The sequence below is a fragment of the Lissotriton vulgaris genome, chromosome 6, assembly GCF_964263255.1.
Source record: "Lissotriton vulgaris chromosome 6, aLisVul1.2, whole genome shotgun sequence".
In the NCBI taxonomy this organism is placed as follows: Eukaryota; Metazoa; Chordata; class Amphibia; order Caudata; family Salamandridae; genus Lissotriton; species Lissotriton vulgaris.
In genome coordinates this window covers 53,436,940-53,462,242 of record NC_141694.1, presented here as the reverse complement: position 1 = coordinate 53,462,242, position 25,303 = coordinate 53,436,940, and the positions used below count along the sequence as shown (strand labels likewise).

General features: G+C 45.4%; 1 protein-coding gene across 4 annotated transcripts in view; it reads left to right on the top strand.

Annotated features, from left to right (window-relative positions):
* The window catches only part of LOC147706778 (uncharacterized), a 475,050-nt gene that overhangs the window by 29,414 nt on the left and 420,333 nt on the right, over window positions 1-25,303 (top strand). The window contains exon 1 of one of the 4 annotated variants that reach the window (XM_086925908.1): window positions 14,288-14,330. The exons of the other annotated variants lie outside the window; for them this stretch is intronic. The gene's annotated coding sequence lies outside the window, so the exon portion shown is untranslated. Of the gene's footprint in view, window positions 1-14,287; window positions 14,331-25,303 lie in introns of those variants that run through there. 4 annotated transcript variants of the gene reach the window in all.

Below are 25,303 nucleotides of genomic sequence, written 5' to 3'. Positions count from 1 at the left end.
GACTATCTGTGAACACATTCACTCTCTTTCCCTTAGCTAAAACACACGCTCTAGTCAATGCAATTAATTCTGCAGCTTGGGCAGAATTCTGACTCACTCTTGCAGTCTCCACAATCGTACTCAAGGTCGTTACTGCGTAGGCAGCTGTTACATCACCATTCTCCAATTTAAAACAAGACCCGTCGACATACAACGTGCCATCTGGGTCTGATAACGGAGTGTCTTTAAGATCAATCCGTATTTTTGTCTCCTCCTCAGTTCTAAAACAACAGTCATGTGGTTCAGAATCACTCGACTCCTGGCTAGTCGGCAACAGTGTTGCTGGATTCAATACATTGCATCTTTTAATCTGAATATGACTTGCTAGCAGTGTCAGCTCATAGCCTGATAATCTAGCACTGGTGAGGTGCTGTGTCTTTGTTCGGTTCATGAGTGTATCCACGGCATGTGGAACCATGACCACTAGCATGTTGTTCATGACCAAACCAGCAGATTGTCGAATGGACACTGCAGCTGCTGCTGTAGCTCTCAAGCAACTTGGCAACGCTCTGGCTACCGGATCTAATGTTGATGAAAAATACGCACAAGGACGTTGTTTATCACCAAATCGTTGCGTCAGAACACTCAATGCACAACCTTCTCTCTCGTGAACATAGAGTGTAAATGGCTTACTGTAGTCAGGTGTTCCCAACACCGGAGCTGAACACAGTGCATTTCGTAACTCAGAAAAACTCTGCTGACATTCGGCAGACCATGGCACCGGACTCGGAACACCTTTTCCAGTCAAGGCCACCAATGGTTTTGCCAAAAGAGAAAAATTTGGGATCCATTGCCTGCAGTATGAGGTAATACCTAAAAACGCACGCACTTCTCTCTGTGTGTTAGGAACATTCATCTGCGTAATTGCTTTTATTCTCTCTGGGGTCAACCTTCTTCCCTCCTTTGACAAGAGATGACCTAGGTAGGTCACTTCTTGACAACAATATTGCATTTTGGAAGGTGACACCTTGTGATTTAAATCAGACAAATGATGCAGTAGGGAAATTGTAGCTGCTTTGCAAGTTTCCTTGTCATCGGCAGCCACTAGAAGATCGTCAACATATTGCACCAAAGCAGAACCAGGAGGAAGTACAAAAGAATCTAATTGACTTTTTAATGCCTGACTGTAAATGGATGGGCTTTCACAATAGCCTTGTGGAGCACGTTTAAACCTGAAGCTTCGACCTCCTAGAGAGAAGCCGAAAATATCTCTGCTTTCTTCGGCTATTGGAATGCTGAAAAAGGCATTCTTCAAGTCGATCACTGAAAACCATGTGGCTGTTGCAGGAATCAACGTTAACAATGCAGTAATGTCTGGAACCACAGGAAACTGTGGAATCACAATTTTGTTAACCTCTCTAAGGTCAATTACAAATCTATAGACTGGAGGTTTTGAAGGATCAGTGCGTTTTAGAATTGGCAGTACAGGGCTGTAACAGACATTTCCTCTAGTTTCCTCTATTACGTCTTTCTGGATCAAATCTTGCACTATCAATAAAAGCGCACGTTCGCCTTTGCTAGAGATCTTATATTGTGGGATTCGTGGGAATTTGACATTTGCTTTCAAAGTTACTACATAAGGAGGAATTTCCAAAAGACCTACATCGTTAGGACCAGTCGCCCAAAGAGTATCAGGGAGAGAACGCAGCTCCAGTGGGAGCCCATCCATTGACAAGTACATCGGGGAGATGATTCTCTTACCCAATGTAAGCTGTACTCCTGACGGAGAACAGTACAGAGTCGCATATAGGCGTTTTAACAAGTCTAAACCAAGCAGATTTTCATTACAACCGGTCGTCAAAATCAGGGGTGCTTTTAATTGACGAGGCCCAACAGAGATAGCCAAAGGACCAGAAACAGGGTTGTGAACAGGGGCACCTGAAAAACCTACTGAAACATTTGTTAAGCCGGACAAAGGTGCGCCAGGGAGTTTCGCATGTATGATAGAACTTTTTGCTGCACCAGTATCCAACAGAAACGGTTCGACTACACCTGATGTAGCTACTGCGACATAAGGCCCACTCTGATCTACTGGAACTGATACTACTCCCTCTCTTTGTCCATGGCTGTCCTAGTACTCATTTTGCTGAAATTCCTCACTAACTTCACAGTAATCCTCAACGTGATACTGTTGAGATCTAGTTGGCTGTACAGATTGTCCGTTTCGCTGATCAAAATAATTAGAAGGGCGATCATTCGTTTGCGGAGGCATAGCACCTCGTCCTCGACCTCTAGAAGTTTGCGTAAAACCACCACGACCTCTCTGAGCTGCAGCATTATTATTTTGTGCTAGTACTGGACACTCATTCTTATAATGACCCTCCTTTTTGCAGTAAGCACATTGATTCCATTGGTATTGTGGTCTCTGAGAACCGTAATCGGTCCTCTGGTATGGCCCTTGCTGTGAGTTTGTCTGATTCGTGCGGGGCGGATATGCCTGCTGCAAAAGGACTTTAGTCTTTAAATCTTTTGTTTTCTTTTCTGATTTTTCTTTCTCTTCTTTATCCCTATTTTCATAGTACTGGGCAGTTGCAAGTATTTGCGCAGTCGTAGAGACAGCCCACGCACTTTCAGAATCTTTTAATTTATTACTAAGCTCTGGTAACAAATTGTGCACAAATTTATCAAAAAATAATCTCTGGCCTCCCTCCGTGCTCATATCCTGACCACTGTGATCTACGAAAGTTACTTCAAATCTAGTGAAAAAGTCGGAGACGCTTTCGTCTTTCTTCTGCCTGCATGCGGACAATTTGTCCCAGTTAACGCGCAATGCTGGCATCAGAGTTTTCATTAAATCGATTATTCTACCAGGCAAATTAGCAATCAGAGGTTCGGGTTTAGAACCACCAATTTGTTGACCATCTGCCGCTATTATAGCCTGCCAATCACCACCTAAGGCAACTGGATGGTTTTCTTTACGAATTTTAGCCCAGATTGGTTGCGGTACTACATTGCCAAATAGCATGTCAATGTCCGCTAAATTCATTACGCAAGCTTGAACCGTCTGGGTCAGCTCTTTGTAATATCCAGCGGGATTTTTACGCGGATCTGGCAAGGCCTGTTTTACTGCTAACACTTCAGCTCGTTTCCATGGAATGTGTATCCACACTCTCTGGAATTGGGCTGGAGCGGCTGCAATACCCTGGGCCGCATTAGCTCGAATAGCTTCGCGCCATATTGGCGGAACTTCTCTCATAGGATATTGACGACCTTGTTTTGTGCTACGTTTCTCTAAGTCTCTTGGTGAACGGAGGGAAGGATCAAACCTGAAGCCTAAAATCAGTTCCATTGCTTCTTTTATCTCCTGACCGACTATCATACCTGCAGCAAATTTTTGTTGAACATGAATCAATTCATCCGGAACTTGTTCAGAATCGTTCTCCTCCCACTCCTCACGTAAAAGGGAACACATAACATCAAACGCATAGCGCTGTGTCGGTTCATTCCATTGCATAAATGTATCTAATACATCTTGTACATCATACCTTCCAACTTTCGAAATCCACCTAAGGGCTGTAGAATCTAATATTCCTCGTTCTTCAACACTAGGAAGCTGACTACGTCTCTGAACAGATTCAGAGGCAGGACTCCTAATCAGAGTTTTGTAAAAGGGAGATAGAATATTAGAGACAGATTCAGTGATTCTCCGACGAACAGAAAGCGGAGTCATATAGCTTGAAGAAGTTTGAAGTAGAGTAGTAGTTGGGACAGAAGAAACAGCAAGAGTAGGGGTAGCAGGCAAAGTAATTTGTGAAACAACAGGTATGAGCGGTGCAGGCATAGGCAGAGGAGCTGGCAACCCTGGAAGAGGGGGTGCCGGAGGAATATTGTTAACCACAGGGAGTGCAGGAGCTTGATTCAGGGGAGCAGGGGCAGGCATACCAGGCTGTCCAGCAACCGGTAACAAAACATTTGGCAGGGGTGGAGCTGTAGCACCCTGTGCATATGGTGGAGGTGACCTTAACAAGTAAGACAACAGGGGATCCTTTTCAGGGTCCTCTACTGTCTTAGCAGTACTCGATGGCAAGGCAGGGTAGCACTTGTCTATCGCTAAATTACGCTCTCTATCGGCTACCTCTATCGCTTTCTCAGATTCATTGAGTTGCAGCTGCTTGGCAGACTGTTCTAAGGTCAACTCTTGCTCTTTTTGATCTTTCTTCAATTTTTTAGTCTCTCTCTGTTTGGATTCTTTTCGCCAACAACGGAAAGAATCAAACATTGCCGGCCGGGCTTTCTTCTTAAACAGTTTTATTTCTAAATTATCGAGAATTTCAGGTTCAAAACTACCATGTAGTGGCCAACTAAGGACACCATCTTTTTCCGTGTAACGGATCCATACCTCATTATAAGATATAGGACCCACACCGTGCTTGCAGTAAAGATCATAAAGAGGAGTTCCAATCGGAGGAACCGGACATGAGTCCTCCAACCGGGAATCCCTGTTGCAACCAAAACATGAAAACATACAGTTTTTCCGACTTACCATTTTATAAACCGGAACACAGAACAAACACAAACAAAGGTGCGCACTCGAACTAAGAACTTAGGCCCACCAAAGTGAACTAATGTATCGATACCCAAACCAAACCAAAAGATTATCGTAACGAGAACAACCAATGATAATCTTACGAAACCAAACCAAACCAAAGAACTAAAAGGATTATCCAAACTGGAGCAAACCCTTACGAAGTAACCAAACAACTAGCGACCACTTAATACTTAACTGAGGCACTGAAGACGTCACCAAGGAGAAACCCGTCACGTCTCGCCGTACTAAGGTCTGCACACCTCGGGTCCAAGACAGGGCGACAGTCAAGGCAGCAGACCACTGCAGCCGTCCGAACGGGAACCCTCGTGGAAGAGAACGTCGGGCCACTTTTGCGATATGCCGGGATCGATGAAGTGGGGCGCCTCCCTCTGGAATCTTCACACGAAGCTTCTCGAACTCTTCAGGCTTTTGGACCGGTACCGAATGACGTCGCCCCCCGTTGGGCGCCAATTGGAGTTCTGGACTTTTATTAAGGTCCAGAGGTGTCAGGGACAACACCCGAAGACCCCTGAGTTCTACCTGTCTCGGTGCACAAATAAACAGAAACACGGGCTTCTCGATGGTGGCGTCAAAGACCAAAGGTTTATTACTGCAGGGACACAGAAGTCACAGAAACTACACACGGGCAGATTCTAGGAGCCTGTTCAATTTGCACTAAGTTGGTTGTTCCTTAAATACAAGTTTTCTAGCTGGGGGCAACATTCTTCACATACTAGTACGTTTCTTAAACTTTGTGTCCTAAACAATAAATATTTGGCGTTAAACAGGAATCGTCAACAAATTTCTGATGTCAAACATTACGAATGAGAGGTTCCCACTGTTCGATCATAATCCCATGTCATCTTTTCATTCAAGAGCCGGACCGCCTCATCGTAAATTTCGTTACCTCCCCCTAATAAAGGCCCAGAAGGAAAGGAGCAGAGCCAGGTGTAGAAGATAGAAAAACAGGATAAGAGATGTTTGTGGGTCGTAAATGGGCAAGGCTACCAACTTCGGCCGCCTAATCATGATCAGGTCAACGAGCACGAGAACCAGTATAGCAGGACTGGCCTCAGGCAGAGGAGGCAGCTTTTGCCGAGTCATGCGGCCACAGCGTTTCTGTCCTAAGGTGCACGTGTCACTAGCAAGGTGAATCGCCGGCTAAAGCCTACGTGTCCTTAAGTGAAATGAATTGATCAGAGGTCACTGTGTGTTCATTGACCATGTGAGGGCAAGAATACAAGATGGATGCCATAATCTAAAATGGATGCCATCGGTGTATCGGAAATGTGTTCATAACAAGAGTGCTCTTGCTCGTAGCATAGCGAAAACACCAGGATATACTATATGGATCATTTACGGTTCACTGGTACCGAAATTATGGGTTTACGACGATGTCGAAAACACGGGTTCGAATCGTCACGGAACCTCAACTGTCTCTGGATTCGGTCAGCACTCACAATCAAAATTAATCAAGTGAGGGAATGGACACTTGTAGCGTTCAGAACCATTGGTTCAGAAATGGAAACCCTCATAAACGCCGTGTTATTACAGTATGCGGTGTATCTTGATTATCCGCCCCACACTGGCGTTATGGCATAGTCATTGGGCATCCAGTTATTTGTGCTCTATGCCGGCCTCACCCAGAGGCAACCTCTGAGTCTGAATGCAGTGTCCAAGTAATGAGGGGCAACCCCTAGAGGTATAGTTAGTGAAGGTGAAAAATGAAAAATTAAAATTAAAAACCAAATCTTCTCCTATAAGCAACTATTTTAATATGGAAAAGGTGATAGATTTGGTATTGAAAACTAATTGGTATCAACTCTGGAATGGGTTACAGGGTCCAGTTGAACCTCCTTGTTGATTAAGTCGACATGTTTCTGCTCCCTATGCCAAAAGGTCTACGGAGCATTTGTCAGGACAAACATACATACATTTACTCACACGACTTGTGCGGTATAGGTCAATGTATTCAGAGCCTTTAACACTCTCGTTGACCTGTAGTAAGGAAATAATGACAGACAGTACATGCATATGACAGACATTGCTATCATAATTATCACTTGGGGTGACACTTATATTCTCTACTTTCGAGCAATGCAGGAAGCCACTTGGTCATGCACATTTATATCACAATTGAAAAGGAAAGACGGAGATAAAGCAAACAATGAGGAACCACATGGATCTAGTCATTTGCGGTGTCACAAAGCATTGAATACATATGCAGTTTTAATTATGGCTTGCTTGCAGGGTAGGTATTGTTTTTACGCTGTTCTTTACTAGAAACTGTTTGTACATCTAACGGCACAGGAAGTTGTTCTATACCAGATGTCTAAAAGAAAGTGTCCCTTTGTATTATTTTAACCTTGCCAAACAGTGAATGGACGGTAGTAAATGAATAAGTTCTCTTGTTGAACAGAGAACGGGTTTGGCGCAAATGCAAGTTTGGTTTTGTTTTTAGGAAACAAGGGATCGCGTCTTTAACTTTATAGTATCTCACATAAAGTGTTCACATGTCTCAGAAAAAGTCGCGTTACATTGTGGGTTTAAACTTATTTCATCCAGGTTGCATATTCGATGAATAAGTGAATGCTCTAAACCCTCAGGAAGAAAAGCGCTTATATAAGTAACAACGTGGTTTAGTTACCCAAAAAAGGACATGGGAAAAAACGGAAATACTGTATGTCTGCAGAGTTCGTGTTAGTTTTTAAAAAACACACGCAGAAAAGCCACTTCTTATTACCTTGTGCGAGAATGTACTTTACTTCATCGGGCGTTCGGCTACCTTGTAGCATGGAGCTGGGGGACAGATTGGTAAAGTAACAGCGTGTTTATTTGCCATTCTTGCCTCTAAACAAACTTACGGAGTCGAAAGGGCAGCGTTCATACCTGCACTTGGAAGGACTTCCTCCGGTGGTGCTCGCTCTGACCCAGAAACCTAGGGGCGTGTATTTTTTGCCTCTATAAGGCCGTCCTGATAGAAAGAGGACTGGCTCTTCAAGAGAACTTTATTGGTATAACGCTACGCTGACAGCGTTATTTGTAACCACGACCTTACATTGGGTTAATGCAAGATCGTGTTTGCTTTTGCGTACTGGACCCAGTAACCCGTTCCAGAGTTGATACCAATTAGTTTTAATACCAAATCTATCACCTTTTCCATATTAAAATAGTTGCTTATAGGAGAAGATTTGGTTTTTAATTTTAATTTTTCATTTTTCACCTTCACTAACTATACCTCTAGGGGTTGCCCCTCATTACTTGGACACTGCATTCAGACCCAGAGGTTGCCTCTGGGTGAGGCCGGCATAGAGCACAAATAACTGGATGCCCAATGACTATGCCATAACGCCAGTGTGGGGCGGATAATCCAGATACACCGCATACAGTAATAACACGGCGTTTATGAGGGTTTCCATTTCTGAACCAATGGTTCTGAACGCTACAAGTGTCCATTCCCTCACTTGATTAATTTTGATTTGATATGGGGAACTGAATGGACCGTAATTCCTCCTCCCTATGTGTTGATTGGTTAGCACTCACAATCAGTCAGCAACACTTGCTCACTGCCTCAGGGGTCCAGTTTGATCCCTAGATCTCCTTGATCTCTCCACCCCAACACTGATGGGCCCTTCTCCGCCACATACAGTTTGCAGTCCGCCGTTCTTCCCCTAAACTCAAACTTCAGGGTCCGGTAGCCCACCATGGGAATCGGGGTGTCTGTATACGATACCGACCGAATGTCTGGCGTTTCCAACTTGGAGCCCAGGCTTGGACTGAATTCTTCCTCCCATACCGATCTCTGGACTATAGTGTATGGGGATCCTGAGTCTATCGCAATCCTGATTTTTACTCCTCCTATCAGCATGTCGGCCCATGGTTTACTCGAGCGCTTGTTTTCTATTCCCAGCACCTGCTCCTCGATGCACAACACCAGGTCTTCTTCTTCCTGTTCCTCGTCTTCTTCTTCTAACAGGTCCTGTGCCACATACTTCACGACCGTCTTCTTCCCTTTTCTGCGACATACCTTCTCATAATGACCTACCAGGCCACAGAACATGCATTTCGCCCGAAAAGCTGGGCAACGCTTATCTTGGGCCGCGTGGTTCGCACTTCCGCACCTGTAACACATGGCTTTGCTATCCGTGGACTGTTTCCACGTTTGACTTGACTTTCCCGACCATCTGTTGGTTCCTTTATTATTCCCGGGCGTCATTCTGTTTCGTCCTGACTGCTCTGCATCTACCTTGTTCACCATGATTCTCTGGGTGTTCTCCCGTTGCGCTGCGTCAGCGCATTGCTTCGACAGTTCCGCTTTCTTTACCATTGCTATTACTTCTTTTAGCGTCGCCTCTCCATGCGCACACAACTTATCCTGCAATGTCTTATTGGTGGTGTGCATCACGATTTGGTCCTTTATGAAGCCGTCTTGTAATGTCCCATACTTGCATGTAATTGCCAACCTTCTCAACACCGCGACGTAGTCGTCAATGGATTCTCCCGCTTCTTGCTTCCTCTGCTGGAAGTTAAAACAATCAATGGAAACGCACACCGCAGGCCGGTAATGATTATCTAGATCTTCCAAGGCATGCCGGAAGACATCATCATCAGCTGCTGGTCTAGGCGTGGGCACTAAGTTCATGAACACTCTTATCCCTTCCGGACCTAGATTATGTAGGAGTATCCTTCTTCTCCTCGCACTGGTGAAGGGTTCTCCATTCTCGTCTTCCAAAGCTTCTATATAGTTCTTGAAATACTCCCTCCAGTCTTCCCATTTCATCTGGGGTTCACCTGGTTTGGGCAGAAACGGAATCGGCGCCGTAAGGGAAGATGCTTGTGTGCTCATCCTGGCCTGTTCTTCCGGTTCCCCTCCTTGACTTCTAGGGCTGCCTGGCGCGCTTGTGTCCCCGCCTTGTGCCTTGTTGAGTCGGGGTTCTCCTTCTCCCCCTTCTCTTCTCTCTCCCCGTTCCGCCAGGGCCTCAGTGGTGGTGTATCCAACCTCCTACCGTGCTTCCTTTGTTTGTTCGCCTCTTTTCCTGGCCCTGGTGCACTTGGTGGGAGCGTCTAGTCTCCTTGCGCCTCTGCCACACTCCTCCTGCGACTCTCTGCCCTTGTGCCTCTTTCCTTTCAGTCCCCTAACTGGTACAGTGCAGTGGTGTCCCAGCGTCCGTGCTCCTCTGTGTGCCTTAGGTTTCCTATGAAGCAGTTGAGGCTTCTTGTGGGAAATCCCACTCCTCGTCGCCACTGTGATGTTGGTAAATCACCTAAATTGAGAGGCAGACTCTGGGGTTACTTCAGTGAAAGTTCGTATTTATTTATGCACTTATAAATCACAGAAAGAGCGCCGGGCGCCTCACAATGCGCTCCGATCGCTCCACAATGCCACCACGTTCCTCGCGCATGCGCACTCCCCTTTGCGGTCTCGTCCTGGCGTGCCGCGTCATCACGCGCCCGCGAAGGACTAGACCGCTACACTACAGTGTGTGTTTATATATATCTGAGACCTTTATGGCTCTAAGAAAAGGCTTTAAGAAATGCCCAAATTGAAAGGCTTGCAAATATGGTTGCAATAAAACACAATACCAGACACCTTTCAAAGATGCGCCTGTACAGATCACTAAACAACTGACCTGCAAAACAGAATTCGCAGTTTATGTGTTGCAATGCCCTTGTGAGCTCCGGTATGTAGGGAGCACCCGACTGCCAGCTCACAAGCGGATCTTGCAACACATAAGAGCCATTACTACTAAGGATCAGTCGTATCCGGTGGCCCGGCATTTTGAGAGTACCCATGATAGCAATCCAAAACATCTACAATATTACATCATAGATTGTGTGATGCCTTTGAAACGGGGCGGCAACAGAGATGCTCTTCTACGGGTCCTGGAGACCCGTTATATATTAGAGCTGGACAGTCGTACCCCGGGGGGGTCTTAATGTCAGCGAGGACCTCTATACATGCTTGTAAATCCCTTTATATACTAATGATACAGGATTTTCGCTGATACAGGGAACTCCTATAGTAGACAGATGATGCCACCTCTTTACATCTTAAATTAGCTTAATGGCCATTCCATCACAACTAGCCTGTCAGTAAATATTGGTCAATAATATAATCATTGAATGGAGGGGCTCCTCCTTTGCATCTTTTAACTTTAATTATTTATTACTAGCACTTTGCACTTTTTTATGTTTCGCACTATGCATTTACAGCTGCTCCTTGTCACTACCTCAGGTATATATAAAAACAAGTTTTGCACATGCAATTTTTGAATTGTCCCACTTGGGATATATTTGCACATGTTTTTTAAAACCTGGAAACTTAAGGTTTCAAATGAAATTTTATGAAGATATCTTTTTAATGGTGTTTTTTTAATATATATATTTACTAATTTATATATGTATTTATGCCATTTGCGATATTTTGCACATATTTAATACATTGTATGAATTGTGTATTGAATGACATATTTGACTCACTATATGTTCAATGGTTTGGCGAAAGGTAGAAAAAGAAGTACCTTAGTCTTTCCTTCGTTTCCATGGTTAAAACCTATGTAAGTTGTAGGCGGTAACAAACAGTCCGCCTTTTATGTTTACTATATATATACCTCACCTGTGGCAATGCATTTCACATCATGTGATCAAGACTGTGGAGACAGTCGAAATGCGTCATGGCGGGCATGCTGAGCATTAAAAAGCACGGATAAAGGCACCTTTGTTTTGGCACCAGATTCGGGTTCTGCTATTTGTCATTATCCAATTGAATGACAAGTTGGTGGCGCTGTTCGGCGTCTGGCGAGTTCCAGTATATATATATATATATATATATATATATTTGGAAAGGGCATTTGCAGCAGAAGGACATAGGCTATGCAAACGCCCACCATATACATTTACAAGGTAAAAGAACCGTGCCAGCAAAGTAGTCCCTTGTGGGTGTGTCTGCGTTGTGCTGTCGGCGTGTGGTACGTTCCCCCCTTCATGCCATGTCTCATATTGTGTGCTGATCCCACCCTGCTCCCTTTAAATACCCCTGCACCCCATAATCATAACCCACCCTTACTCCTTAAAATACCCCAACACCCTTAAACACTAACCCATCTAAACCCTATAAATATATCCTGTACCCCAAAACCCAAACCTATCCCTAAACCCTAAAAATACCCCTGTACCCCAAAACCCAAACCTAGCCCTGAACCCTATAAATACCCCTGTACCTCAAAACCCAAACCTACCCCTGAACCCTAAAAATACCCCTGTACCCCAAAACCCAAACCTAGCCCTGAACACTAAAAATACCACTGTACCCCAAAACCCAAACCTACCCCTGAACCCTAAAATAACCCTTAAACTACCCCTGTACCCCAAAACCCAAACCTAGCCCTGAACCCTAAAAATAACCCTGTACCCCCAAACCCAAACCTAGCCATGAACCCTAAAAATAACCCTGTACCCCAACACCCAAACCTACCCCTGAACCCTAAAATACCCCTGTACCCCAAAACTAGCCCGGGACAACGCCGGACGGGCTGCTAGTATATATAGCAGCCCGTCCCGACGTTGTCCGGGTATGAATTGCTGCTGGCCAGTAGTATATTGTTTTGTAGGATTTTGTTTTGATAGCATTTCTTATCTGTGACAGGCCTGTGAAACGCTCCGATTCACAGTGCACTGCTGATGCACTCAAGAGTGCGCATTCAGTAGTGTGTGAACTCGAGTTTCCTTACTTTATTTTTCCTTGCAATATTATGTAGCGCGAACTCGACAACATGGCATGAGCACAATTTACATTACAGAAGAACACATTCATTTGTGGTAGGCACGGGGAGACAAAGCGATTTGCCTGGAATCACAGGATGTTGAGCTGATGCTGAGATTCAAACGTAGCTCCCCAGCTCTAAAGTTCTCAATTCTAGAACTTGTGGCGGGATGTGTGTCTAAAAGTGTATGTCGGTGCTGGCCATCAATGAGAGAGACCTGTGCATTTTTCAAATGGGTGGTGAAAAAATATGGGTATGTTGCTGGAGATGTGGGCCGCCGTGCCACAAATGTACTTACCGGGGGAGGGTAAACACCCATTATTCCGCAACTTTCTTTCCGCATACCATCACTCCGCATACTTTCATTACGAAAGTTCCATGACTCCACAATACCATTATAACGCATGGCATTACATTTTATATGCTTTTACCACGCATACATTTACAACGAAATTCGTTGTAAATGCATGAATGGTAAAAGCATGTTTTTTTTTTAAAATGTTTGGATAAGGTAAGTATAGGTATAGGGGTATATGTTTTGGGGTACTGAGGTATATGTTTTGGGGTGTTTGGGTATTTTAAGGGTTCAGATATAGTTTTGGGTTATGGGGTACAGGGGTAGTTTTAGGGTTTAGGGATAGGTATGGGTTTTGGGGTACAGGGGTATTTTTAGGGTTCAGGGCTAGGTTTGGGTTTTGGGGTACAGAGGTATTTTAAGGGGTCAGGGCTAGGTTTGGGTTTTGGGGTACAGGGGTATTTTAGGGTTCAGGGATAGGTTTGGGTTTTGGGGTACAGTGGTATTTTTAGGGTTCAGGGGTAGGTTTGGGTTTTGAGGTACAGGGGTATTTATAGCGTTCAGGGCTAGGTTTGGGTTTTGGGGTACAGGGGTATTTTCAGGGTTTAGGGATAGGTTTGGGTTTTGGGGTACAGGGTATATTTATAGGGTTAAGATGGGTTAGTGTGTAAGGGTGTTGGGGTATTTTAAGGAGTAAGGGTGGGTTATGATTATGGGGTGCAGAGGTATTTAAAGGGAGCAGGGTGGGATTAGCACACAATATGAGACATGGCATGAAGGGCGGAAAGTACCACACGCCCCCAGCGTTTGTCACGCCCCCAGCACACGCCCACAGCACAACGCAGACACGCCCACAAGGGACTACTTTGCTGGCACGGTTCTTTTACCTTGTAAATGTATATGGTGGGCGTCTGCATAGCCTATGTCCTTCTGCTGCAACTGCCCTTTCCAACTCTGTATTCGGTGTTGTGATTGGTGCTGTGGTTCCTGAGATTACCTGCCTCAAAGGTTTGGGCTCTCTCTTTATTATATTAGTATGGATTACATTTCTTTTAATTAAAATGCCACGAATTTCAAAAGATAATGACTGGCACATTGCAGGTGACACATTAACTATAGAGCTTTTCCTGCTGCCTTCCACCCCTAGTATTTTGAATGTTTCTGTATGTTAATGTGAGTTATCACTATATACCGGTCTTAGTACCCTGAATGTAGGGGCATCTGCCCACAATACAAATTTTGGTAGGGTCAGGTAACCCATGCTTGTCTATTATTTCTGTTTATAGTTTTTGTATGGGTATCCGTATTGACAACTATATATTGGAGTATACCTAGGTCACATCCACTGCTCTGCATTGGAATGTTTCTAAGGTTATACAGGCAGCACTTGCAGTAATTTTGGTCCTTTTGTGTTGGGTTCATTGGCTACATGGCTACAGATGACTGGTCTTTCTTTCTTTCTATGTAGTGATGGAAGACCAGTAAATATTTTAACATTTTTTTATGGTTTAAAGAGGTGTATCTTCAACTCGTTCCTAAATTGAGGCAGCTTCAGGGGTGATCCTAAAGTATATGGAGATGCTGTTCCAGGTCCTGGGTGCATAAGTGGAAAAGACCTGTTGAATTGTTTCTTTTTTTTTCTAGACTTCTTAGTCTGCAGTCTGATGATGTCTTAGCTGGGGTGTGCCGAAACCCATAGGAGATGGTGAGCTCATCTACAATTTAAGACGGGGTGCTTGTTTTGATGGCTTTGTATGTTGTGCTGCTGGTTTGGAAGGTGGTGCAGGCCGGCAAGGGGAACCATTGAAGTTCCTCATGATGGAGGTGGTGTGATCATATTGTGCTTATCTTTTTATGAGACTTTACTTTGGCGTGTAGAATGCCCTTATAGGGTACGGGTGTGGAGTGTAGGAGGTCCTGGAATCATTACCACCATCCACATGTGATATGTATTTTGACAATGTGTTCATTGAGTGTGAGGTTGGCGTCCAGGGTAAATCCAAGTGACTTAGCATTCAGTGAGATTCTGATTTCGAAGCTGTCAAGGTTCATGTCATTGAGCCAGGGTTTGCTGTTTTTTGTTTGTTTTTCTTGCTAAATAATTATGCCTTGGCAGAGTTACGTTTTAGGTAGGCGCTGAACATTCTGGTTTGGATGATGTGCAGGCAATGCTTAAGTTATTGAATGTCTGAAGCAGAGGATACTTTCAAGTAGAGTTGGGTATCATCAGCATATTGCTGCATGTTCATGCTGTTATCTATTAGAAGAACACCAAGTGGATCCATGTAATTTGACCTATTGGCTTAATGGCCCCTAGGAAGTGAGCTATATTCTCTTACCACTGCAAGAAAAGTGGAGCTTAGGGCTGATTGCTGAAAACGACAGCACTTTGCTCTGCATCATCATGTAGACCACATCAATGTGTGCCCAGTGCACTGATCCAGTTTTATCCAAATTGATGCTTAACCGAATAAAAATAAATTTCTGTATCCTTGTAGCATACTACATTTTACAGGAAAAGGACCAACCTCATGTGCCAATCATTCTGTACAACCTTCTAAAGTGTGCATATGCAAACGGTATTAGTGGGTATAAAATCAGAAAACACATAACCAATAGCGGAAAATCAAAGTTGGCAATTATTTTTTATTTTTTAGAATTTTAGGTCTCACTTTAAGATTCCTTTAACTGTCTGTTGTGGAAGGCCTACTGTGTACAGTACAAATATTTACAGTGTGCTTTGGGTCAGGCTATTGCTTAAAGTTGGTTGACTCTATTTTTATTATCATTTGCTTGCTTCTTATTCAGCAGCTTTCCTTCCTTTACTTACGTTTATCCTTCCCTTGAAACCTAGCTTCTTTACCATGATTTTCATTAGATGACTTGTGTTGTACTTTATTGCTTGCATTCAAGGAGCTATTTTTCTTTTTCTGTCAATACTCAATAGGAATGTATGTTTTCTTGCTCTTTAATGTGCAGCTCCCCGCCCCCCTTAAATTTCCCCTATGTTGCTCCATTCCAGCCCTCCTAGCTTTTTTCCAGATTTATTTTCCAAATACTGCTAATTTTTTTTTTTAATGATTTTTATTTGCATTTTCCAAAAGCAAAAAGAAACACAATAATCAACTAGCCAGCCTGCTAGCGATGCATATTCAGGAGTATTGCTGCACAGTCAGAACATTGCAGGTGTTGTACAATATGTGCCCGTTCCACTAATAATAAACAAAAAATATGTAAGTGATCACCACATTGCGATATCAATCAACAAATAACCAAATGGGGAAAACGGCCATAAATCCAGGACATCACCTCGTATCGTAGCCACTGCAGGTAGGTAATTGTAAAAAAATATTTCACCCCGACCCATCAATCGACCCCGTATTCAGCAAGGTGTCCCCATCTGACCCCTCCCTCTCCCGGGCCTACGTGATGAATGGTTCCCAAATGTCTCTGGGTCTTGAAGTGGGGGGTCATTAATTCCCAGAATGTGGTTAGTTGGGAGTGCCCATACGTGACGTCCCTAATCCACTCTTTAATGGACGGCACCCTCTTCCTCCCCCAGTGCACGGCAATTTGGCGCTTGGCAAAGAGGAGAAGCAGCGCATGCAGTTTACGTATCTTAATGGGTGTGTCTTTGACATAACTCAGCAAACCCAGCAAGGGATTGGGGGTCACAGGTGCACCAGTAATATGGATGATAAATGTAAAGATTGCGGACCCAAATGGCGTGAGTTTCGGCACAATCCCATGCCATATGAAGAAAAGACGCAGGTGTAAACCCACAGCACCAACAGCTTTCATCGTCCCGCAACCCCATTCAGTGCAGGCCTATAGGTGTCCTAATAAATCAATTGAGGAACTTAAAGTGTATCAGGTGAAGCCTGTAATTTGGGGACAACTCGGTGGGCTGGCGACAGCAATACGTCCACTGGGCCTCAGTGAGTGGACCGGGGAGCTCATTGTTCCAACCCTGTAATGCCCTAGGCTTCACCAGAGGCGCCATGTTTTGCATTTCTGTGTATAGTCGTGTTGCAAGTTTACGGGACGAAGGTGAGCTTAACAGATTTTCTAACACTGACAGAGACAGTGGGGGTTCTGGGAAGCTGTCATGCAGGGAGCGACAAGCGACCCGAAGTTTATGATATAGGAAACTTTCAGCAAAAGGCACTGTTTGACCCTCTTCTGCAACTTGGGGGGGTGATCCAAATGTGTTCCTCGGGTATAGGTCTGCGAATGTGCGTATGTTCAGATTTTGTGCCATTGTTTTGCTGATTCCGTCCTTCATATTAGGTAGCATAGGATTGTGTACTAGCAGTATAGAGGGGGTATATAATATGGGAGCGCCCGCCCTTTTCCGCAGTTCATCTCACACCCAGCGTCGAAATAGTGATAATTGATGTCACCAAGGATGGCATTGATTATGTAACAAGTAACATTGTGTGAGGTCATCATCAGCCCGTTGGTAGTGAGAATTGCGCAGATAAGCATAACCTAGAAATTTTAGTGTTTTTCAGTTTTATTTCTTAACAATAATGTCACTTTAAAAGTTTTGGATTTTTAGGCAAAATATATGGTAACATCTCCTAAACGGAGTCCCTTCATTTAACAAGCCTTATTTGTGACCAGACTCTGTCCAACCATAATTATTCTTCACTTACCACCAGATCTTTTCAGGAAGGGTGCCAGACGGTGATTACTGCACCTGTTTGCTTTCTCAAAATAACGTGTAATAGAGATTTTATCTGACCGCCAGCCAGTTAAGAGTACCTTACTTGAGAATGTATCTGCCAACATAATGCCAAGTGACTACAACGTACACTTAAACTTGGTACTTTAACGGACTTAAATGAAAATTGGCTCTGGTGCATGCTTAGTAGTTTGGTTCTGAGAAAATTGTTGAATGTATTGTAACTAGCTTCTGGACACAAAGCTGTCCCCATTTTGAATAGAGGGGAGCTGTGTTTGTATGCCCTATGTAGGATATTGAATTGGATTATTCTCAGTCTGGCTTTGATAGCCTCTTCATGGTGTAGCATGATTGTCTCCCAGCTGATGTCTTCAAGGTCCATAGAGTTAAATTATTTCTCAGCACCTAGAGACACAAGTGCTCTAGGCTCTCTATCGGCGTTATGGTTATTCAGCTATAACTGTAGTCATTTAAAGTTTAATTGTGTAGTCTGTCTAGGTATGAAACCCATTTGGTAAGCATGGACCGCGAAGGATCTTGGCTAAAATCTTGCTTTCTGTGTTTAATAGTGAGATAGGTCTGTAGAAGAACATAAATATATTTGGTTTACTTTTTTGCCAATCACTACAATGAGTGTGTGGTTAAGGTCCCGCGGCAAGCTTCCCTCATCCCTGGCTGCGCAAAACAAGTTCAGCAGGTGTGGATTGAGAAGTGAGGCCAGTCGTTTGTACAATTCCACAGGGAGGCCATTGGTGCCTAGCATCTTGTTTGACTGCATGCTCGCCACAGCTTCCCCTAACTCGTCCATCCTCATGTCTGCCTTCAGGGTATCTCTGTCTAGCTGCCAAAACAGGGACCGGCACCACCCCCAGAAATGCCTCAGTGTTCTGCTCCGTTTGGCCCCTCTGAGCCACAAAGAGAGTTTGATAATTCCTCACAAACCTTTGGGAAATGTCTCTATCTGACTGCGCCACTTCCACTGCCTCTATCAGCACTTGGATCACCCAGTGCGCCACTTCTCTTTTTTCCAGCCATGTAAGAAGATAGCCTGCCTTATCCCCTGCATCGTACAGTTTCTTCTGCACCCACATATAGTGTTGGCGGGCTGCCGGTAACATGATTATGATATCGTTGTCTGGTCACCCCCAGGAAAATATAGGTTGCTGTGCTCCTTTTGTCCACCCATGTCTGCTCTAGCTGTAGAAGATTATTCCCCAGCTGTCGAGTCGTTACCTCCCTGTGTTTTTTTTTTATGGCTTTTATGTTTTGGGCTCTGTCTCTGGTAACAGTTTCCTATGACATTCAGAGAATAAACAGCCAGGTCACCGGCGCCTCAAAATATACTTGGGTGTCAACTCTTAGGGTCTCTGCTGTGCCCCTGTCTTTTAAGACCAACACGTCTAGTTTCCCGGAGTTTGATTTATCTCGTCGTCATGTCCTCATTTTAATTAGCATCATTGAGTGATCTGAAATCCCAGGTAGTTCGCCTCTCTCACTCAAGCTAGCTCACTCACACTGGAGCAAACTCGTAGTCCAGCCTTGACAGGGTTCCGTGAGCGACTGGACAGGAATGAGTATAGTCGGTCCTTTGGGTGCTCACATTCTCATCACGCCGGGCGAGCGTCTGTCCAGGTCCCAGCCCATTACTTTGTTAAAGACCCTGCACAAAATGTGAAGCTCTCCAATTGAATCTATTAGGATGGGGCCTAGTTTCCAGTTTCTCCAGCACCCCTTTCTGAATTCTCGATGGGGGGGAGGGGGTCATACACATTAATAATAAGGATCTGCTTCCTCTCTCCCATGTTCCCTTCCCCGTCACGTAGCGGCCATCTTGGTCTACCCCTTTGTTCTCCACCTGGATAGGGGTGTCTTCTTGACCAATATTGCTACCCCCTGGAAGCCCCTCGTATACCCCATGTGGGCCATTATGGTGTACCTACCCCTGTGTAGGTAGCAAACAGGTGTTCTTCAACAAGTGGGTCTCCTATTGGAGTGCCAGATCGGGGAATGTCTTCAAAGGTACAGGGTCACAACCCTCTCTTGATCTTACAGCCCATCCCGTTGAAGTTCCACAAGAGGGTTGTCAGTAAATCAATGCCTTGCGTATTGATCCGGATTGCCACCTGACCCAGAACAGTTTTTTATCCCTAATATTTTCCTTCATTACACCCTGAAGTTCACCCAGAAGAGTTTCAAGTCACCATGGAGCACACGAGAACAGATTAGGCCCACTTGAGGTCCAAGCCAAAAGCATGGTTTAGATAACTTGTGCAAATCAGTTTTTACGTTTTTTGTCGGCTATTTAAGTTTTAAGGGGCACACCACTTGTGCTATGTTATACATCAATAAATACTTAATACTATGAAAACGTGTATTCTTATGTAGTTAATTAAAACTATTTACTTAACAATACCATTATTAAAATAATATAGGTTGAAATGTAGAGAGAAAACTAAAAGCTTTCCTCACAGGTAGAACACAGAAAGGATACAGAAATTGTTGATCTGATTAGAGTTATGTCAGGTTAGGCTGCCACTACAGAAACTAGAATGTTAGTCGCAGGGGGTTTCTTTTTAGGTTTACATCAGATCTTACTAAAAAAAAGAAAAAGAATTAAGGCTGCTTATATAAACTTAATATCAAAGATTACTGTCTGTGGGTGCGCACAATTTGGCAACAAATAATAGCTTGCGACGACTACAAATGCTACAATTGTAAAATAGTGGTTGTAGCTCTTTCTTCTGTGGAATCTGCAAGGAAGGGCATGTGAGCATATGTTGTAGAAGGTATGAGTTGAGTGAAGTCATAACTTGCATTCTCTCTCAGCTGGGGAAGGTTTGCACTTAAGTGAGGAATTCTAATAGCACCATAAACCCAACATGAAGACAAAGCAGCTCATATTTGCTCATGAAAGGAGACTGTTCAGATTAATTTAACCAAAGTTCTTCTGATGTTCCATGAAGGAATTACATTTTACATATCGTTTAACTATGGTTTGGAGCACTTGTAATGGTGGATGATACTGCTACTGGTTCACCAAGAATAGTATTTCCAGGCGACTATACCCACTGTAGCTGCCCACCCATCACTGCACCATCTCTTTCAGATGCTTGCTTTCTGAAATCCGTTTATAATGGGGATGACTGAACTAGTGGTCAGAGTTCTTTATTAAATAGGACTGAAGGTTAATTTACAAGTTTCTTACTAGACCTGCGATTCCTCCCCACCCTCTCGACTCCCTTTGGGCAGCTAGGTGCTGCAAGCAGGCATGCATTTTAAAATCTGGGTTAAAAGAAAATATTTTAGAGAGGAGACCCTGACAGAAAGACCTTTGCTCAGTGTTTATTTGTATGATATTTGTTGCAATATTTTGTATTTTGCTTTATACCTACATTAAAAATAATGGCAACTTGGAACGAGCCACTTCGGTAGTTCAAAAAAACATAAAAACAAGCAATTCCAAAGCACTCCCCTCTCCAGTAATCATTTAGCAATGTAATCGTAATGAAAGATGTAAAGGGTGTGATCAAGCTAGAAAGACACAAAAACACCATGATAGAGGGCTTTTTTTAGTTTTTTTTTTTATTAAGACGCAAACCTGAGGGACCTGATACACGGGAAATTATTAACCTAAGGGACAAATCAGAGGAGGCCCCCCCCCCCCCCCCAATACCAAAAAATCCCCTGTCTTCCTACAAGCTTCCCTTAAGCAGACAAATATAGGTAGCTGACATTCCTTACACTCCTCTTTTATGGTTTAAATATTTTACTGATTTTATACATAGAAAGAAGAACAGGACCTCCTGCTCCTTAAGACAGTGAGATACAGACATTCATAGTCAGCGATGGAAGTATTACCAAGTAAATGCTGGGAGCAGTCTACAGGAGGAAGCCTCAGAAAAGGGGAAGGGAATCTAATAACAAAACACCCCCCTATCTACTCCCCTACCCCCCACCCCCTGTCCACAAACCAGAACGATAGGAAATAAAAGGGAGAAAATGATGCCTGCCTTGTGCCAATCACCATGGCCGCCTGGGGGTCGCACTTCTCAGGGATCTGTGTATCCGCCAGTCGGAGGAGCTTTAGATATCAGGGGCATGTCAATTCCCTGAACTCTGTGGTGAGCAGAGTCAAGAAGGGGCGCCATAGCTCTGGAAAATCATCCCTCCTGCCTGCTAGTGTGCCCAGCACCATCCAAAGCCTCTGTAGCCAGCCCAAGTGTGGGGGGGCCTGTGGGAAGCGCCAATGAGCAAGTAAGTTCTGAGTGGCTGCCCCTAGGGCGATGGCAATGAGACAACCTCTCCTGGATTTCAACGGGTACGTCAGTGGATTGGGTAGCCCTAGGAGGATGTAAGCTGGAAAACATGGGAGTTGTGTGTCAAGATGAGAATCTATGTCATCGAGAATGGCCGCCCAGTATGGTTGGATTCGAGGACAGCCCCACAGCAGGTGCTCCAGAGTGCCCAGCTCCCCACACTCCCTCCAGCACCCGTCGCTAATGTGTGGGTCGAAGCGGTGAAGGCGCTTCGGTGTATAGTACCAGTAGCTGGCAATTTTGGTCAGTGTCTCAGTGAGACCTGCGTGGTACGCCGAATGTCGGGCCCTGTAGTATATGCCGCTCTATTCTTTATGGGAGAGAGTCCTACCCAGCTCCTGCTCCCAACGTGCCCTCCCCGCATTATATGTATGGGTGGAAGCTGCTATAAGGTGTCTATACAGGTCAGAAATTAATTTTTTATCCGAGGATCGGAAAATCAGCCATTTCTCATAAGGGGTTAAGGGGCGCTGAGCTCCGGGTTTAATTTGTGGTTGAAGTGCCCAGTGTCTGAGTTGTAGATAATGCATTCTGTCCGTCTCAGGGATGCCATAGTCTGCTCTAAGTTGTGGGAATGGGATGATGCCCTCCAAGTCAAATAGATGGCCCAGGGACCGGCAAGGTGAGGGCACCAGCTTGTAAAGGCTTTGGGATCCAACCCTGGAGTAAAGTCAGGGTTATTAAACAATGGAGTCATAGGGGAGGGAAATGTCGTCAGCTCATGTGTGGTAGCTGTGCGGTCCCAGGCCTCCAGTATTGTGCTTGTGATGTGAGATGCATAGAGGTTGGGAGGTCTGTGCTTCTTCCGAATGAAGGTGCTACACTGTAGGGGCATGCCTGCAACCGCCTGATCCTGGAACAGCCAGTGTTTTTCAGATTCCAGGCGATACCATTCTACCAAGTAGCGAAGCTGTACCGCGTAAAAGTAGAGCTGCAAATCCGGTATACCAACCCCTCCCTGTTCCGGGGGGAGGACTGCAATTGCCCTCTTGAACTTGCGGCTTGCGGCCTTGCCCAATGAAATGTGACAGCTCTGACTGGGTCTGCTGAATCCAGCCAGCAGTTGGGCGCAAGTGGAGTGTCTGGAAAAGGTAGAGGATCTGGGGGAGAATTGTCATTTTGACGGCTGCTATTCTGCCCAACCACGAAAGGGGGTAATGTTTCCATCTACCCAACTCCCTGCGTATTTGAGTGCGGAGCCGGTCATAGTTAGCTGTGGTGGTGGCTGGAATGGTGGGGCCCAGTTGTATTCCCAAGTAAGGGACCGTGGTGGTGGATCACTGAACATGGTGCTCTTCTTGTAAGTGGGCTAGCTTAGGTGCAGACAGTGAGATATTAAGGGCATTCGATTTGTCTGTATTGATCTTGAACCCAGAGGCTTGCGCAAAGTTATGCAGCTCCTGGAAGAGCGCCCACATAGTCTGGGCGGGGTCAGTGATGGACAGCAAGATATCGTCCGCGTAAAGGCTGATCTTGCGTGTGTGTCCCCCGAATTTGATCCCTGTGATGCGGGGGTGGTTTCTAACTCTCCGCACAAGTGGCTCCATATAGAGCGCGAAGAGTATGGGGGAGAGTGGGCACCCCTGCCAAGTGCCCCTACCTATGGGGAAGCGGGAGGACGTCTGGCCATTAACCCGCACCGTGACCTGAGGCGAGCGATAACAATTGAGAATACGGGTGCTCGGGACGTCTCCAAAGCCGAACCGTTGCAGGACTTGTTCTAAGTAGGGCCAGTGAACTCTGTCAAAGGCTTTCTCAGCGTCAATAGCCAACAACATACATTCCTTCTCTATACGAGACGCTGATTCTATGAGGTGAAGCACTCTCTTCGTGTTGTCGCTTGTTTGATGCTGAGAGATAAAGCCCGCCTGGTCCGGCTCCACCTGTTGGAGCATATAGGGAGCTAGTCTCGTCGCGAGAATACTCGTATAGAGCTTAATGTCAATGTTGAAAAGGGAGATCGGCCTATACGCGCTGCAGCTAGAGGTGTCTTTCCCGGGCTTCGGGAAGACTATAATGGAAGCCTCCAACATTTCCTCCGGGATCGCTCCCGGTTGGGCAAATGTGTTAGAGGTCACGGAGCATGGGGGCTACTTGAATGCAAAAGGTTTTATAGAAGGCTGCGGAGTAGCCATCTGGGCCAGGTGACTTCCCCAGTCGGAGTCGAGATAGCCGCGATAACCTCCTCCAACCCAATAGCCCAATCCAGTAGGGCACCCTGGGCAGGGTTTAAAGATGGAAGCTGCGTGGCTTCCAAGTACTCAAGGCTGTGTTGTGTGTCAAGTGGGTTACCCGAGTATAGCTTGGCGTAGAAATCCCGGAAGGTTTCTGCTATGGCTACATCGTCAGAGGTGAGATCGCCGCCATGTGTTCTGATGGCCTGTACCCCTTGCCGCTGACTCATTTCCCATAGCTTATGGGCTAAAAGATGACCACACCTGTCGCCTCCTGTGTAATAGGTCTGTCGTAGGCGAAGGGCCGCGTATTCAGCTTTGTCCTGGTCCAGAGCCGCGAGTTGCTTCTGCTCCGTGCAGAGTTGACTCCAGGCTCTGGCAGCTCCAGTGCGCTGGTGCATTTGTTCCTGCTCTGCAACTCGCTGCGTGAGCTTTGGTAATGGCAGAGGAGATGGCTATGAATTCTCCCCGTAAGACGGCCTTGGGGCGGTCCACTGCGTCACCAGTGAGGTGTCGGGGTTTGCATTGAGGGTTAAATAATTTGAAATAATAGTTTTGATTGGTCAGTGATGGTGGCCTGGTGCAAAAGTGAGTCGCGGAGTCGCCAGTGTCGTCGTGGTACCTGTGCGCGAGGGAGTAGGAAAGAGGACATGACTGGGGAGTGGTCAGATAGAGATGCGGTGAGAACATCAGCATCAGTAGCTAATGCCAGCAGTGGGATAGAGCACAGGAAGTAGTCTAACCTGGCGTAGGTCTAATGAGCTCCCGAATGGTAAGTGAAGGTCTGGCTCTGCGGGTGGACGTTTCGCCATAGATCAACAAGTCCCAGGTCTCGGATGCGTGCCAAACTTGACTGTGAAAGGACCCCTACCTGACTGGTGCGCTGGCAGGAGTGGTCAGTGATGTTGTCAAAAACAAGATTCAGGTCCCTCCTAGTAGCAGGCGCCTCTTGGAGTTGGCTGTGGCTTCAGTGAGTGCGCTTTGTAGGAATTTGTCCTGACCTTCATTGGGAGTGTAGACCGAACCAATTATGAGGAATACCCCAGCCACTAGGAATTGGTACTTGAGTAGGTGACCCTTGATCTCGGCCTCCTTCTGAAGGAGCGGGATACCAGTATTGCCACCCCTGCAGACTTAGTGGAGTGGGAGGAGAACAGTTGTGTGGGGAAGGCCCGGGATTTCAGCCTGTGTTGGTCTTTGTGTAATAAGTGGGTCTCTTGTAGGAGGCAAATATCGGCCGTTGAGTGTTCTTAATAGTTATGGATAGCCCGACGTTTGATGGGGTTATTCAGACCCCGGACGTTAAGGGTCAGGATTTTAAGTGGACCGTGTGACATCTAGTGGGCGGAGTAGGGTGTGTCTGCATAGGCGCCTTGCAGGCAGAGTGTGGGAGTATTGTGAGGAGAAGGCAGTAGTGTTGACTCTGGAGGCGTTGTGCGCTGGCGGAGGTAGGGAAAGTGTGGATGAGGGGGGTCCTCCAAACAGAACGTAGTTAAGGAAA